Below are 15,484 nucleotides of genomic sequence, written 5' to 3' on the forward strand. Positions count from 1 at the left end.
GCAGTACGCACCACATTCAGTAACCAATAATTTGTTGAAACTTGGTTAAGCATGATATACTACTGTAATATCTAATAACATTTCAGGTATTTTTGTTACATTCTTCTCCTGATATCATTTATTTGGTTACTGAAGGTTTGTTTCAACAATATTGCCAGTCTCTTATTTTATCAACAGTTTTCCAGGCTACCTTTTGCATAAAGTCAGAGAAAATGCCAAATCATATTGAAACTTAGCTTAAATATTTAAAAAAAAAACCAAAAAAACCAGGAACCTGTTTTGAAATGCAGCTAAAAGGAAAGTAAATCTCAAAAATATTTTTGACAACTATGAAAATTTCCTTACTGAGAGTTTTTCCAAGATTTGATTTAAAAGTGATGCTACTGACTCACAGAAAATGGAGGTCCAGTTATTACAAGCTCCGCTGAAGAACTTCATGATTTTTATTATGATATAGTACAGTGCAGATATTAGGCTTATTGGCAGACAAATTCTACCTTACTTATCTTTGAAAACAGGCTCCTTTAAAACAGAAAATATTTTCCAAATCACCAAAAATTTTCCTAGTATTTCCAATAAATTGCTTAAATAATTTTTCTGGCCAAAACATTGATAATCAGTAATGCTTGCAGGAGTCAATCACTGCTGTATAGACAGAAATTCAAAGACACGTCGCAAGAGTCACATGCCTTCTCGTAGCTGAGCAGGCAAAGACCTTGGGTCCCCTTACGCTACTGCACGCTCACTGTCAGAAAACTCTCTTCTGTTTGCCCCTTCAGATCAACTGGCATAACTGCCTGAGGAACTGCTCTGTCCAGATGATCTGGATTTAACAAAGTCCTCCCAAGAAAATGATTTCTCCTTGGGTTCTTACCCAAACCACTGTAGGAGGTCCAAGCTTGAGCACAGTTCCCCATGTATGCGTATGGGAGCAGATCTGAGGGAGAGGTACCCTTAGGTGCAGTGGCTGTCCCGTTTCGCTTACAGCTGTCAGCTTCATTTGCTGTTTTACAAGTGAATGAAAATTCCTGACATCAAATAATAATTGCATCCATTTTAAAAATACTGAAAACTACCTATTTTTTAATCTTACCGATATAAATCCCAGTGATGGCATAATAGCAATTGTAAAATAAATATGCATCTGTTTAGTAAGAAAAGTATTGCCTTTTTAAAAAATTAATTTTTTTTTAAATTTAGGAGGCTTTATAAAGTTACATTTAGGACAAGTTGTTTTCTAGAATTTTATTAAATTGAGAAGACTTTTTAGCCAGTTTATGAAATGCATGAATGCTATAAATAATCACAGAAGCTTCTATTTTGAGAAGCCTGGTACGTGTAGGTAGTAGAGTAAATGATGGGCAAAGTGTCAACACATTTAATTTTTATCGATGATCCCATTAGGCTAGGAAACTTGCTTCACTCTTTGTATACTATCCCCTATGTTTCAAAAGGAAAAAAAAAAAAGTTTGCAGAGGAGTACTGCTAAGCTAGGGACATATTTTAAACGACAGTAAAATCAGAGTTCATTACATTATACTCCCTTCACTGCTTAACAAAAAACAGCCTTTAGGGATGTTACATAGGACTGGGATTTCTGACTGGTACTATTTTCCTGCAGAATTTTAAGCTTTCCTAAATAAATAGCACTGCAATCGTTTTACAGAAAATGCAACGAAGTGGTGGTAAAAAACACATACATTGAGCTTGAACAAAATTTATATGCATACAGACATCTGAATCTAAACTCATTATTATTCATTAAAAAAGGCATTTATAAAGATGAGTCTAAGAAGATTACATACTAGGCACAACATTTATAATACATAAAAACACGAATAGTTATCTCTAAAAATTTATAAATACTTTGATTGTGATTCTGCAGGTTAGTTTGATTATGCTTAAACCATGATTTTCCTTTTTTTTTTTTTTTTGGACTATTGAATTTTTTTTTCTTTTAAAAACTTTTATTTTCTATTCATTCTAGCACACATAGTCCCACTTAAATCAGTGGGAGCAATAACTCTTAATATTCCTGAAAATGTCACTAGGTGATTAAATACCATGAGGTAACATAAAATAATCATATGCTTGTAAACAGTCATATTGTATTATTAAAATAAGTATGGTTATCTGCAGCATATTTGTATATATATTAATTTATATTGGGGATCAAGGGGATAAAATTATTCATACAAATAATCCAACCAAATACAGCACGACCGTCTGTGAATTAGGTGATCATAAAGAATTTTATTGGGAATTCAACTGTGACTTTACTCTGTCTTCACCTTCTCCTGTTCTAGTAGCTTTTTATTTGTATGCTTTATAGTCAAAATAGTACATAGTATAACATAATGGATATAATACAAATCATAGAAAGGAAAAGGGAAAAGAAATATTTTTTAAATCTTCATAATTTTTAATACACAAAGAAAGAACGAGCAGTTAATTCTGTAAGTAGAGAAAGTAACAATTTCTAAATAAGGATAAAAATAATAAAGGTGTGTTTGAAGTTCCTGGGACATTCATAAATGTAGCTCTTACAAAGACAGAAGTATCTTTAAAATATTGGCTGGACAAGACAAAGATTAATACTACATTTCTGGTTTTTGTGTACGGAGTATGGTATTATGGCTATACTTTTCCTTCATATAAAACTTTTACAAGGAAGAGTTTAAGAAATATTTTCAGGCAAAGTTTTTTAATGGCAACACTGAACAAGCAGATGTGCAAATACAATATTTATGGTTGATTTTAAAAACTCAGTTAATTCCTTGGAAAAATGGTTCTGAAATGTACTGAAACAATTGTGCCTATTCTTTATTTTACTTCATTTTGCTTTCTTTCTTTCTTTGTAATACTCGCCTACTACAGAGGAAGATCAATTATAGTAAATAAAGAAAATTGAGAGTGACCCAGTATAGTAAGGAGGTCTTCTATTTTTTCAGTCTTAAAAAAATATATTTGATTTAGTCACAAAAAAAAAGCTCAGCTGAAAACCTGACATTTATGTTAGCAAGAGTATCTCCCCAAGGGAACTCTAAGTGAGTTTCGTTTCCATTCTGATTCCTTTTGACCTGAGGCTTATTTTGAAGCAGAAATAAAATAAAATAAAAATTAAAAAAACCCCCAAAACCCACAAAAAACCCCAACACATTTGGGTAGAAGTAACTTGACTTTTAGGGTTAAACCTTTTGTCAATCCTTTGAAAACCCACCAGAATCTGTTCAAGTTGCAAACTTTCTCCAAAAAAAAAAAAAAAAAAAAATTAAAAAAAAAATTTTTGCACAGTGTTAATGGAGATGTCTTGGTTTTTACCAGGAAACTCCTGAAAAATTGTTTAAACTGTGGTTGCGTACTTTAAACTTCAGCCTCAGCAGGTCTTCCCTGCCATGGGAAACTCTGTAGCCTGTGCTAGGTCCAGCTACTCAGTTTTGGAGCAGGGAAAGCGTCAGTCCATCAGCAGCATCCCTGCTGGGAACGGGCCCTGCGGAAAGGGCGCTTCCCCATTAAAGTGCAGACAACACAATGGCTGGGCCTGGCGTGTCTGAGTGGGAGTAGAGTTTTAGAAACCTATAAAAAATTATACACACCGACTATTTTACTACCTTAAAAGAATGTTCTCTAAGTTGCAAAGTCAAAAATAGCAGCTCTGAGCCATAAGGCTGCTTACGTAACTTAGATCCATCCGTTTTATTCATACACATTATGATATAGCCTTTAATTACACAGTTTAATGCAATTGTCTCCAGAGCCTCCGTAACTTGTTCTGTACACAGAAGAGCTCTATTCTTAGCAATAAGTAACGACCGAGTAATGAAGACAGCTGTTGTGCCAACGTACCCCTGCCCCTGCAATACAAAAGTCCTCGCGAAAAAGGAGTGGGGTGTGCTGCATACCAAGCAGAGGTGAATGCTGCCTTGAAGAAATAAGTTCTATCCCCTTCTCTCCTAAAAAAATCCCATGTGATTTCGGTCAGGTTTTTAAAGCCAGGCATTTTCTGGGCAGTCGTTCCTTACGCTGTTCAGGACATTTGCAGCTTTGGGGAGCGTGCCTTGGTGGGTATCCCTGAATACGCAGTGCCGATCGCTCAAAGCTGTAATCTGAAGTCAGTGCCAGCTGTGCTTTGACATTATAGCGGATGCTTAGAGAATGTAGTGTTATATGCGAAGTACTCAGAAAAACTTCAGATTGTGCGCTCAGTATTAGCGAATGGGTTTTTACTTGCAGTCTCTCTTGCCTCAGTTCTCCTCTACGACTGGGATAATAGCATCTGTCATCTTACATTGGCATTGTGTAATTTTTAATATCTGCACAGCAGCTCAGACGTTGTAGTTATGAAAACCTTAGAAAAGCCCAGGGAAAAATTAATAATTTCTCTCCAGAGCTGGTTTGAATATGGACGATAAATAAGGCTCAGGGCTACACGCTGAACAGCAAGAAGAAAACAAAATATTGAAGAATTTACTATCCAGCCTATGCACTGAATGAGGCAGAAGGCTCAAGGAAAAAGTGGTATATGATCATGTAATTAAAGACTGCTTCATAATGGATACCCAGAAATGGATGAAATTAAAATTGTACAGTATCTTTTGTCCTGACAGTTCATAGCTTGTAAGTGCTATGTTTTATAAACTTAATAATATTTTCAGAGCATAGATTCTGAGTGCAGTATGTTCACACATGTTAGACTGATACCCATGACTTGGGTTGATTAGAGAAGCAGCAAACTGGCCATACCAAACTGTGCTTTAAAAACCTGTGGGCTAAATGGGTATCATCTAAGAACAACAAAAGGAGTGTGAAGATTGATTCAAACATGTGGATTAAAAAAATACATGACAGTCTATTTTTCAAATGGCAAGCATTTTAATACAGGATAGGGCATCTCAGCGATGGGGGTGGGAAGTGGGGTTAATATATGAAAATTTAGCCATCGATGCATAATTTTATAAGGGGAAATTGCATTTACAGTTCTTATTATACCTCTAAAAATATAGGGGGAAAAAAAATAAAGAGTGGAATAAGCAATTGTTACCATACAGGTGTGGGAAACAAGCAAGCAAGGCTTCTCACTGATCATTTTTGTGCTGGCAAAGTGTTTCTGTGCAAAGGAAACTTCTAGAAAGATTGCAAAGTAATATTACATAGTAGTGGGCAAGGTTAAGCCTGTTCCTTTCTTGAGGATTTGGGGTGTTGTAATATTAATACACTTGAAAGTTTTGGTTTTGTTTTTTTTTTTTTTATTTCTAACCAGAGGACCTAATTCTGATCTTACTCTTATTTTAATGTGTTAGCTTCAAGAGGCATCAGTCCTGACTTACACAGACATGAAGGGAGTACGGGGATAAATTATTTTACTCTGTCAATTGACTGAGAGATCCTACTGAATGTGACAAACCTACAAAAGCAAAATATTTTAGAAATATTGTCCATAACAATATGCATGATATCTAAAGACATTTTTCTCTTCCAATTCCATTAATTAATTTCCTTAGTAACTCTTTTGCATTCACTAATGATCCAAAGCTTGATTTAAGTCAGTGAGAGCTCAGATTGGGCAAGGACCAAGTTTCCAAGACATAATTATGTACTATTTTTCAAATTTCTGAAGAGGAAGCTAAGGAAGAGCGAAGTTGAACAACATCAAAACCAGTACTCAGTTCACCTTATATATTTAGGCTATCCAAGGAGTAATGAGCCCATGTTAAAGTGCAACATCAAAATAACTAAATATTACTGAGTTCTCAGAGGCAGGCTTTTGAGTTAGGTATATCTCTATCACAACAGATACATTATCACTAACTGCTTTTTGTTATTTTTTCATGCAAATGTGAAGACAATGGAGAGAGAAGTTCCACCCTTAAGCACAAGCAACAAAATAAGATGAAAGCCACTGCTCATTGAAGGTAGCCTTGCTTCTGAATTTCTGTGCTGCCATCAACTTAGACTGCTATTTTTCCACGTCCAATAGATATGTTTCTGGTTTTTTAATAGGGGAGAAATTGGAAGGAAATTTTATTCACTAGCATTATTATGCATGCTTCTGTGGTTTAAGATTTACAAAATCCACCAGCATGACTCAAGTATCACAATGGGTAATATGTGACTGAACAGTAGAGATTTGTTTAATCAGTCCCTTTTACAAACTTGAACGATGTAGGTATTTATAATGTGTGAGAAAGACCCTACTTATTTAAAGACTGCAATGATATTTAAAACAAAAGAATGGGATCCAGCTGATGGTGAGAGAATAGATGAAACCTCTGAATGTTAACAATTTTTCAAACATTAAAAATGTGGTTGTCAGTGGATTTGCAAGAATAGCAGGTCAAAACTTCTATTAACTTTTTCTTTCATTGGAACTTTCTCTGTTACAAAAACCTGAATAAGAAACAGTGTGAATATATTTTTCTCATAACTTTGAACTTGATGTATGAATTGTTTAAATTTTGAGTTTCAAAATTTGTAACGTGGAAAACAAAAATAAAAACTGTGCTGTACTGTTTAAGTGCACAACTTATTATAATGTCAGACTCAATTGTTTAACTCCCATAGAAGAATAAGCACGAGTTCAAGGCTGTGTAACTAACTTTCATCCTAGCTGCTCCTCCAAATACTTTGGACCAAGAACAGTGACAAACCTCCCAGAAATTCCTGGAAAATACCACAACTGGTACAGCATTCATGGAAAACTAATGGAGTTTTGGGTCAACAAGGAAATATATTCAAATCATATTTTCTTCCTGGTGAACTAGTAGGAAAATGCTGATGTTTTCCTCACAACACTTAAGCAGGAATGCTTTATGTAAGAATATGAATTCTATATTCTGAATTCTTCAGTAAATCATAGAATCATAGAATGGTTTGGGTTGGAAGGGACCTCAAGGATCATCTAGTTCCAACCCCCTGCCATGGGCAGGGACACCCTCCACTAGACCACGTTGCCCAAAGCCCCATCCAACCTGGCCTTGAACACTTCCAGGGATGGGGCATCCACAACCTCTCTGGGCAAAAATGTTTAACCAAACCAGAGAAATCTTTTGTCTAGCATTGAATGACAGTCCAAAATTTATTTCTGAAAACCACGTTCTATAAAAACCCTAACATGTTATTTGCAACATAATAATATTACAGAAATTATTTTTCTGCAGTTAAGTATCGCAGAAAACAAGCTTCACAGAGAATCAGCTCCTGGGGAGTTCAGCAACATTAATACAAGAAGGATGTAGCAGGAGGGCATTTATCAGTTCTTAGAAAATCTATTTACAGATCTTTATTATATCACCCCATGATAGTCTTAAAAAATAAGTCACATGCAGCTATTGGTTTATAACTTCCATTTTCATCTGTCTCTCCTCTGATGAGGAAAAATGAGAAGAAAAACAAACTTAAAATAAGCAAAACTAGTGATATCTCTGTCGGCACTAACATTCCTGGAAACTTCCTGAAAAAATTCCACTGCTTTTCTAGTGGATGATGTCATGCAAAGCATCTGTCCATCCCATTATAGATACTCACCTGAAATTCATTGTGCTTAGACACAGCAGTATGTGTAGTCTGAGAAGGAGATGCAGTGTCTCACTAGCCTCTCCGGCTCTTGTCCCTGAACCGGCCAGGTTAAGAGTCTGATTTTACAAATGTAAAATGTAAAAATGATTTTACAAATATAAAATGTAACCCCGTTGCTGCATAACAATCAGCAGAATCCAAACTTCTTTAGATCAATTTTATCACTCCTGTATGATTCAGAATCAGGAAAGATAACGTCTTTCCTAAGAGGGCTGTAGGGCATTTTTTTCACTAGCATTAGGGCCCAATTCTCACATTTTTATTAATAATTAATATTATCTTTGCATCACAAGACTGTAATTCAACCTAAAGGTATTCATCAGGGATGTCCCCTAGACATCCATTGTACAAATGCTGACACGAGTGTGTGTGAACATTTCTGTTGTCACCTTTGGGAACAAAGAGTCAGGATAAGCTTCTAAAGAAAATTACATTCTCGAGATACAAATCTTCATCCCATGTCTACTCACTAATTCTGTAATTTTCTATACATTCTTAAAAAGAAAGTACATATAATTTATCATATATGCATGTAATCTTTCTCAAGGAGTCTTTTCTTAATGGAAATACCTCCTTTGACAAAAGTGTCATTCTTTAAATCGTTTGTTAAAGCTAAAAAGCTGAAAAGCATAGAAGGGAAAGAAGATCAACATGAAGGTCATTCTGTATCAGAAATTAAGATGTAATTCTGAAACTTTGGAACAGTGACACACATCTCCAATTGCATAGTGTAATGTCAGTGACCTCTGTAATGGCTGTACATGTTCTCTTAATTACGAAGAGACATCTCTGTGGGAAGAATCAGTCTAGTTTTTCTGCCTTTAAGCAACACAAAGCCCTTTCTTTAGACAAAATCACCAAAAAGTCAAACCTTTTCATTTCAAGACTTTGTGCATCGTGCCACAGACTAAAAGCAGTCTGCAACTTGCACACCTACGTAGCATTGTTGGTACATAACACTTACGTATGCAAAATATACTGTTTCACAGGTTCTAGTGGCAGCAACTGCGAAAGTGATTCCATTGAATACACTTCCTGGTTTTTTTGGTAAAACAGATTTTTCCACAAATTACAGTCCCTTAAGTGTAAGACAAAATTAGTCATATAACTTTACTCTTACAGCATGGTTCATAAGCATGTATTAAATTAATAAATAATAATGATGATGATGATGGTAATAAATATACAAATTTATGAAGAGTCTTTTCTCTATAGATATTCCCAGATGAATACTACAGTCAGAATCAGCAGGTTATTTAATTTGCCCTAAATCTTCTCTGTTTTCGTATTCCCACTTGAATAATAAGTTCAGAATCAGCACTTTATTAGGTTTGCCCTAATTCTAAACTTGAGTCAATGGGACTTCAAATTGATTCCAGTGGAAAATGAAAAACAGAACCTGTTTTTTTCAGCTATCTATGAGGCGCCAAATTTGCTGCTTATTAGGACCTATCTAAATAGTTCCAGGTTCATAAACAACTCCATAGAATTAACGAAATCCAAAAGCCTACCATACATTCCTGTTCTTACATAAAGCTGCCAGCATACCTCTATCTCTTAATTCTTTACAAGCTCAAATAAGGCATGACTGAGGCCACCTCCCACATTCACCCCCAAATTTCTCATTGAAAATGAGAGAAAATTAAACTTTTCAAAAGTTATATTATCATTCACTTGGAACCAGAGTTCTCTACTATCCTCAGACATTAAATCTTAGATTCTTTAATAGTAAAAAGAATGACTTTTCTACAGGTGTCATAATGTTGCAAAGGATGGGAACTATTACAACCATGAGAAGAGCTGAATTGTCAAGGGAAAAGTGGTTGGCAGTTGACGAGCTACATCATTTCCAATATCTAGTCAGACTAACGGAAAGCACATAATGGCAGACCAGTTGTGCACAAGAAAGAACACATTATTCTGCACATTCAGCTACGGATAGATAGGCAGTAGGAACGGTGGCAACTTCAAAGCCAGCTGATAAGTATCAGTTCTGCAGACTAAAGAGGTTGCACTAGAGTAAGGGAAGCTTCAAGTCTTGACTTCCCCTACTAGATCCCAAATACAAATTCTCATCTTTTAAGTGCCTGACAGCCAGGAAGAAAAATCCTACCAAAAACTCTGTATGGAGTGTCACTAGTTTAACTTTACAGATGGAGAAACCAAAATGGAGAAGTGGTGTGAACTGACTCAGGTCAATAAGAAAACAGTATCATATCAAAATCACATGCTTTTTCCTATTTCGTTCATTAGTTACGACGGGTAATTTGTGCATTGAAGTGCGCATTGGTTCTACTGAGTACACCAAGATCCAAGAGAATAACTAGACGTTAGCATGAACCACCACATACAAATACTTCTTAGTCATATACCATCACCACAGTAGAGAAAGAGAAAGTGTCATCTCAGAAAGTGCACATCTTTGTGGGAAAAAACCTAAAATACGCTGGTCAGTGTAGAAATAAAGACAGACATCAAAGATAATTATGTACCCTGACTTTGCTAGTGAATTCTATATATAACAGCACAGGTAAAGTTATGTTTGTCACGTTCTACCAAATCATTCCCTGAAAGAAGTCTACTTTGGTCTTTGCAACTTACTCCTCAGGTACAGCATAGTACACAAAACCTCAGAATGCCCTTCACTATTCTGTAAAATCACATGTTTATGAAGGTACACAATTTTCAACTACAGCGCAATAAACCAGACAAAGTATTTTTCCAGAAGCTGGTATGGTTTCATGTTTTCTGAAAGTAACACCAAGCTTTCTGGAAGACAAAACATTGTATTAATTTCAGCAAGAGAGATGGATGAACCTTTTTGTTTTAAATTACCAGCCAATTTCAATATGTTTATTAAAAGAAGCATAAATCCTCAAAGCTGCATATGTTAATGTTAGCCTCTACATAAAGTTATTTCTATCAGGAAATGGTTTTACTTGACAGTCTGTTTCCCCATTCCCATCCATCAGCTCGGTAATAATGATGGGATAAAATTATGTGTTCTGTAATCCAAATGTTTTCCCACAACTCCTTGGCTAGCATCTACTGCTAAAAGACTCCTAGGGAGCCAACCTGCAGCTGAGAAAAATGATCAAGTGCATTTGGTCCAAAATGCCTGTAAGCCTTGAAATGTAATTACATTAAAATATAGACAATTTTATTATATAATTTTGAAATTCTGATTCAATCTGACCAATCTGACACAAGGTCCTATGCTGCTAGATGTAAATTCTTTTAGCATATTAGCATTCTATAATTTGCAATATAGACTTAAAATTAACACGGACCCTGCATCTCAGCTAGGCACAAAGGGAAGCAACAATCTCACTAGATAAAAGATTATTGATCTGGGGTACTAAGATGTATGCTATATGCGTAAGTGGTCTTTTGGAAGTATTTCAATATCAGCATTTTGAAAGGCTTAGCAATATTCAACAAGTAGCCTTCTTAGAAGATAATATAAAGCAGGCTGCCAATTCCTAATTACCAGTGACACAGTATTTAAATTGCTGTGATTTTACACGAGGCAGATATCGAAATCAATATCCTATAATGCTGAATCCTGGCAAACAAAATAATATATCAAATTGCATTAGGAAAATGATACAAAATTCTGCTTTAAACTGACATAAGGATTCTGTTTTCATATGGCTAAATGCGAAGGGCACAGCTTTAATACAGTTTTGAAAGACTTTGGGATTATTTGACTCTCTCTCCTCTAGATTCTACCCTGACAAAGTCACTGTTTAAAACTATTAAATAAAATTAAAGCATTTATTGTTAAATTAATCAAATCGTCTGTAAATACAACAGAACCTTGGTGTAATCTCTAGTGGATTTCTATCCCTCCTCCTAAATCAACATCACCCCAGTGGCCACTGGCACTAACAAGAAATTCAGCATGGGGAAGAAATACAGATCATGTAATAGAGATGCATACTGTAGATAAAGATTCTGAAGTGTAAATCAAAAGGAAAGTTTTGCTCACTGTATTTACTCTCTCAACGTATATTTAGCTAACTGTTCAAGAAGGATAAAGACCAGGGTGGCTACTCGGTTAAGACTGACTATAGGCAATGAGTTCAACAGCATCGCTTTGCACTCAAACATGTATCATCTTGCAAAAGATAATTAATGGCAAAATATGTTTATATGTTTCATTCAAGGCATAAGAGAATTGAATGAATTAAAATATGATTTTTTTTCAAAAAGGTATAAATATTGGATGCCTTTTTAAAAAGTTAACATGAAGAAGCAAATATACACAAAAAAGATTGATGTAATATATTCAGAACCCAAACAAACAAATCTAAATGCTGGCTGGCCTGAGACATCTGGAATTTGCTTCCTTAAAATATCACTTTCACAGTTCAAACCATAGCTGGCATCAACTTCTGAATATCTGACAAGGAAGAATATCTCTTACAGCAAACAGCTGCATCAACAGTCGTCATTTTTCCCACAAAACAGATACTCAGTAGAACAGTTAAAACATGTTCTAAACAGGAATACTTTGAATTCACAGAGTAATAACCTCTATAACATGCTAATATTGAGGCAAGTAGGCCAGCTATATTTTAAAAAGATAAATTATCATATATGCAATTTGTTCAAGCAGTTACAGATATACAAAAGCAGAAGGGCATGGAGTGACAAGAAGCTGGGGTCAGTGAGAAACTTCTCCCAAGTCCAAGTGTGCTATGCATTTTTTATTTCCTCTTTCAGAGGTATCTGCCTATTTTCTCAGACAGGATACTGGGCGAGGTTATTTTTATATAAATGAGGGTGAAAGGAAAAAAAAAAGATATTTTTTTGTATAAAGCCAGAGGGTCACTATTTTATAAATTTAATATTTAAAATATTTTTTTTTGTTCTGAAATTTTAACATAAGGAGCCAAATGAGAAGAGGAATATGGAGGCTCACTGATATGAATCATGTATTCTCCCTACCTTCTAGGACGCTGACTTAATTCACTAAAAATTTGATTTTAAAGATCAGTCTTTTTAATGAACAGCTCGCTCTATCATAGAATCAAGCCATACCAATTTGATTCATTTCAAGGAATAATATAATTTTCACTGAATAGAAGATTGTGATGTATGTCAAAAACTTATCAGAAAATTGATATGGCAATCAGGGTTTATTTTAATGCTAGCCTTATTCCTAACAAAATTTATCATAATTTTATGTATTTTTCCTTCTACTGAGTCACTATTATTACGTGAAATAATATTCTCTTGCCTTTTTCAGTACTAAATAGAGATTTTATTTTCTCTTTTAGAAGGCTCTTTTGCTGTCTTTACTCATAAGCACACAGACTAATCAACAACAGAACCGCTACAGATGGTATTTTTCTGTGCTGTAGACTGCGCATCCTTGATACTCAAGCAAAACTACAGTCCTTTTTCTGTGATTCATGCAAAACCTCCCATTGAAGAGAGTTTAGATCCTATTCGAACAAAGAGCATGACTGAATGCAATAAATAGGATTCTGTCCTAGCTTACACTGTTTTTACACTGGTGTAGTTCCAATCACATAAATGAAGCTACTCCTGATTTAGACAGGTACAAGGACAGTTAAACATACCGGGAATAACTTATATTACTATGAGTTTTCCAAAACAAATAAACTTGCTTAAACTTCATTCTTTTAAGAAAATTTTACTTCATGAAAAATTAATGAGATTTTCAAAGATAAAAAACTGGAAAAAAACCCCCACCAGATTTTTTTCTTGAAAATTACTTAAGTGCTATGAAAAATTGCATTCTAAGGCCTGAAACTTTGACTCTAAATCAATTATTTCTAGTCTCAAATATGCAAGTCAGGATAGAAAAATTTTGAAAGGTTTTCTTTGTTGTTGTTGTTATTGATTTCTAAAGTCTTCATTATGCTGTGGGACTCTCTGCCTTACCAGACTGCAGAGATGCAGAAGCACACTAAATCACTAAATCCAAGCCAAAAACTATTAAAAAATCCAAGGAAAATAGAATTTAATGACCATCTTTCACCTTTAAAGAAAAGGTATCAACTAGGACATGTGGTTACAATTTCAGATAAAAATGGCAAGTTGGGGATTTTTCCATCTAAACCATTTTGAGTGAAAAAGTAGGACAAAACAAGGAGTGAAAACTCAAGACCCCTCCAGATCACGGCAGTCTGAGATGATCTTGCACCCTTCAGCAATGGCAACCTCTTACGAAGCTTTGTGGGAAACTAACACATTCCAGGAACAAAAGATCAAAACTCAACAGCATAATTTCTGTGTTGGCTCTAAAGAACTAAACAACAGCAGCCAGGGTTTCTTCCTTGGCAGACACAATGCTTTTACTTGTCCTTCTGCCTTTTCTATTTCTTAGACTATTAAATCATTTATAAAATAATTCAATATCTTGGATAGCACATATGAGAAGCATCTGATCCCTTCATCAAAACCTGACTGATGTGAATTTCAGTTACTATCTTTTCTCAATCAACAGATAAAAACTGTAGGATTAGTCCTATTTATATTGCTATCAGTGGAAGTGTTGCCTCCTGTTTCAAATGAAATCAGAACCTGAATACTTTATGATCCTTTGTTGAGAGAGTATGCTAAAATGATAAGTCTTGCCATTATTTTATAAGGCTTCTTAGTGGTCAAGGGACATGGGACGGGAATCTTGATCCCACTGAGGTCCATTATAAAACCACCAGTATTTGAATGAAGCCAGCATTTTACCCTAATTTTGAGGGATTCTAAATATTGAGTGTCATCTTCTTCTAAGCTCTATACAATTTTTAATATATAGAAATATATATATGTATTCCAATAACTTCCCAACTAAACATAAAAATGTTCCTTAAAAATACTTATCAATCTTGTTATTATGTAAAGATAAGATTTTCTCTGACATTACATGCAATTATATGAACTTTTTCATACAAATATTACATGTTCCACATAACTTCCGATAAATAAACTATGTTTTAATGTAAAGGGTATATAAACATAGAATAATATATAAATGACTATTGTTGCTTTAACCAAACTGCTACATCTCATAATTTTCTTTTTTGTTTATAATGGGGCCTAACTTAAAGATACTAAGACAACTCAATATTTTCCATATACCTATATATTATGTAGTACCACATATTAAAAATTTACATCCAAATACTAAATCCATTGATATGATCCTACCCAATATGAAAGATATTTTTCATTACAGTTTCTGGGACTGTGTGCTATTGAAAGTACAAGTGTCTTATTTTCTGAAACTATCATTTGTTCTTACTAAAAATTATTTTCAGATGTTAATAGGGTTTGATTTTTTTTAAATGAATGGCAGATGAGAGATAAACAGCTGATAAAGTAAACAGGATGCAGAATGACTGTAGCGTTTTGAGTATTGACACTAAGGACAGAAGGTGTTACATAATAAAGCACAGTCACAAATGATGTTTTCTTTCTTAGAATGAGTGAAATCTGATAGAAATGATGAAGGCAAATTATTCAGCCATAAATGTCATGCAGCTACTCAGTGAAAAATCTTCATTTGCCCTTGATAATATCTTATTTATATTTACCTTTTACATTTTAGACTTAGGTCTTTGCTCTCCAATTTTGACACGAAGATTATGTTTTCCTTTGATACATTTGCTCTTATTTCACTCATATACCTTTATGTCCTGTCTTAGGTACACAACATATGTACTCTCTATGCTTAAGTAGCTGCAAGCAATGGTACATTTACTAGCAAAATAATAAAGAATGTCCTACATGCATCTGCAAAGTAAATGTTCACACTCCTTCCATTCGCCAAAAACAATGGGCACTGAATATGAATCATGTTTACCCAGCGATTTATTTGTAGATGGGACTGAGGAAACTGCTGTTTTTCTAAGCTCCCTCTTCCTTGGTAAAACTA

At 34.6% G+C, this 15,484-nt stretch overlaps 1 protein-coding gene and 1 long non-coding RNA gene across 21 annotated transcripts in view; one reads left to right on the top strand and one right to left on the bottom strand.

The window, feature by feature from the left end:
* LOC129204533 (uncharacterized) overlaps positions 1-6,501 on the top strand; it is a 43,932-nt gene extending 37,431 nt beyond the window's left edge. The window contains exon 5 of the long non-coding RNA XR_008576429.1: positions 5,843-6,501. This is a non-coding gene — a long non-coding RNA (uncharacterized LOC129204533). The remainder of the gene's footprint in view (positions 1-5,842) is intronic.
* The window catches only part of NRXN1 (neurexin 1), a 735,823-nt gene that overhangs the window by 713,914 nt on the left and 6,425 nt on the right, over positions 1-15,484 (bottom strand). The window lies entirely within an intron of this gene.

The sequence above is a fragment of the Grus americana genome, chromosome 3, assembly GCF_028858705.1.
Source record: "Grus americana isolate bGruAme1 chromosome 3, bGruAme1.mat, whole genome shotgun sequence".
Classification (NCBI taxonomy): Eukaryota; Metazoa; Chordata; class Aves; order Gruiformes; family Gruidae; genus Grus; species Grus americana.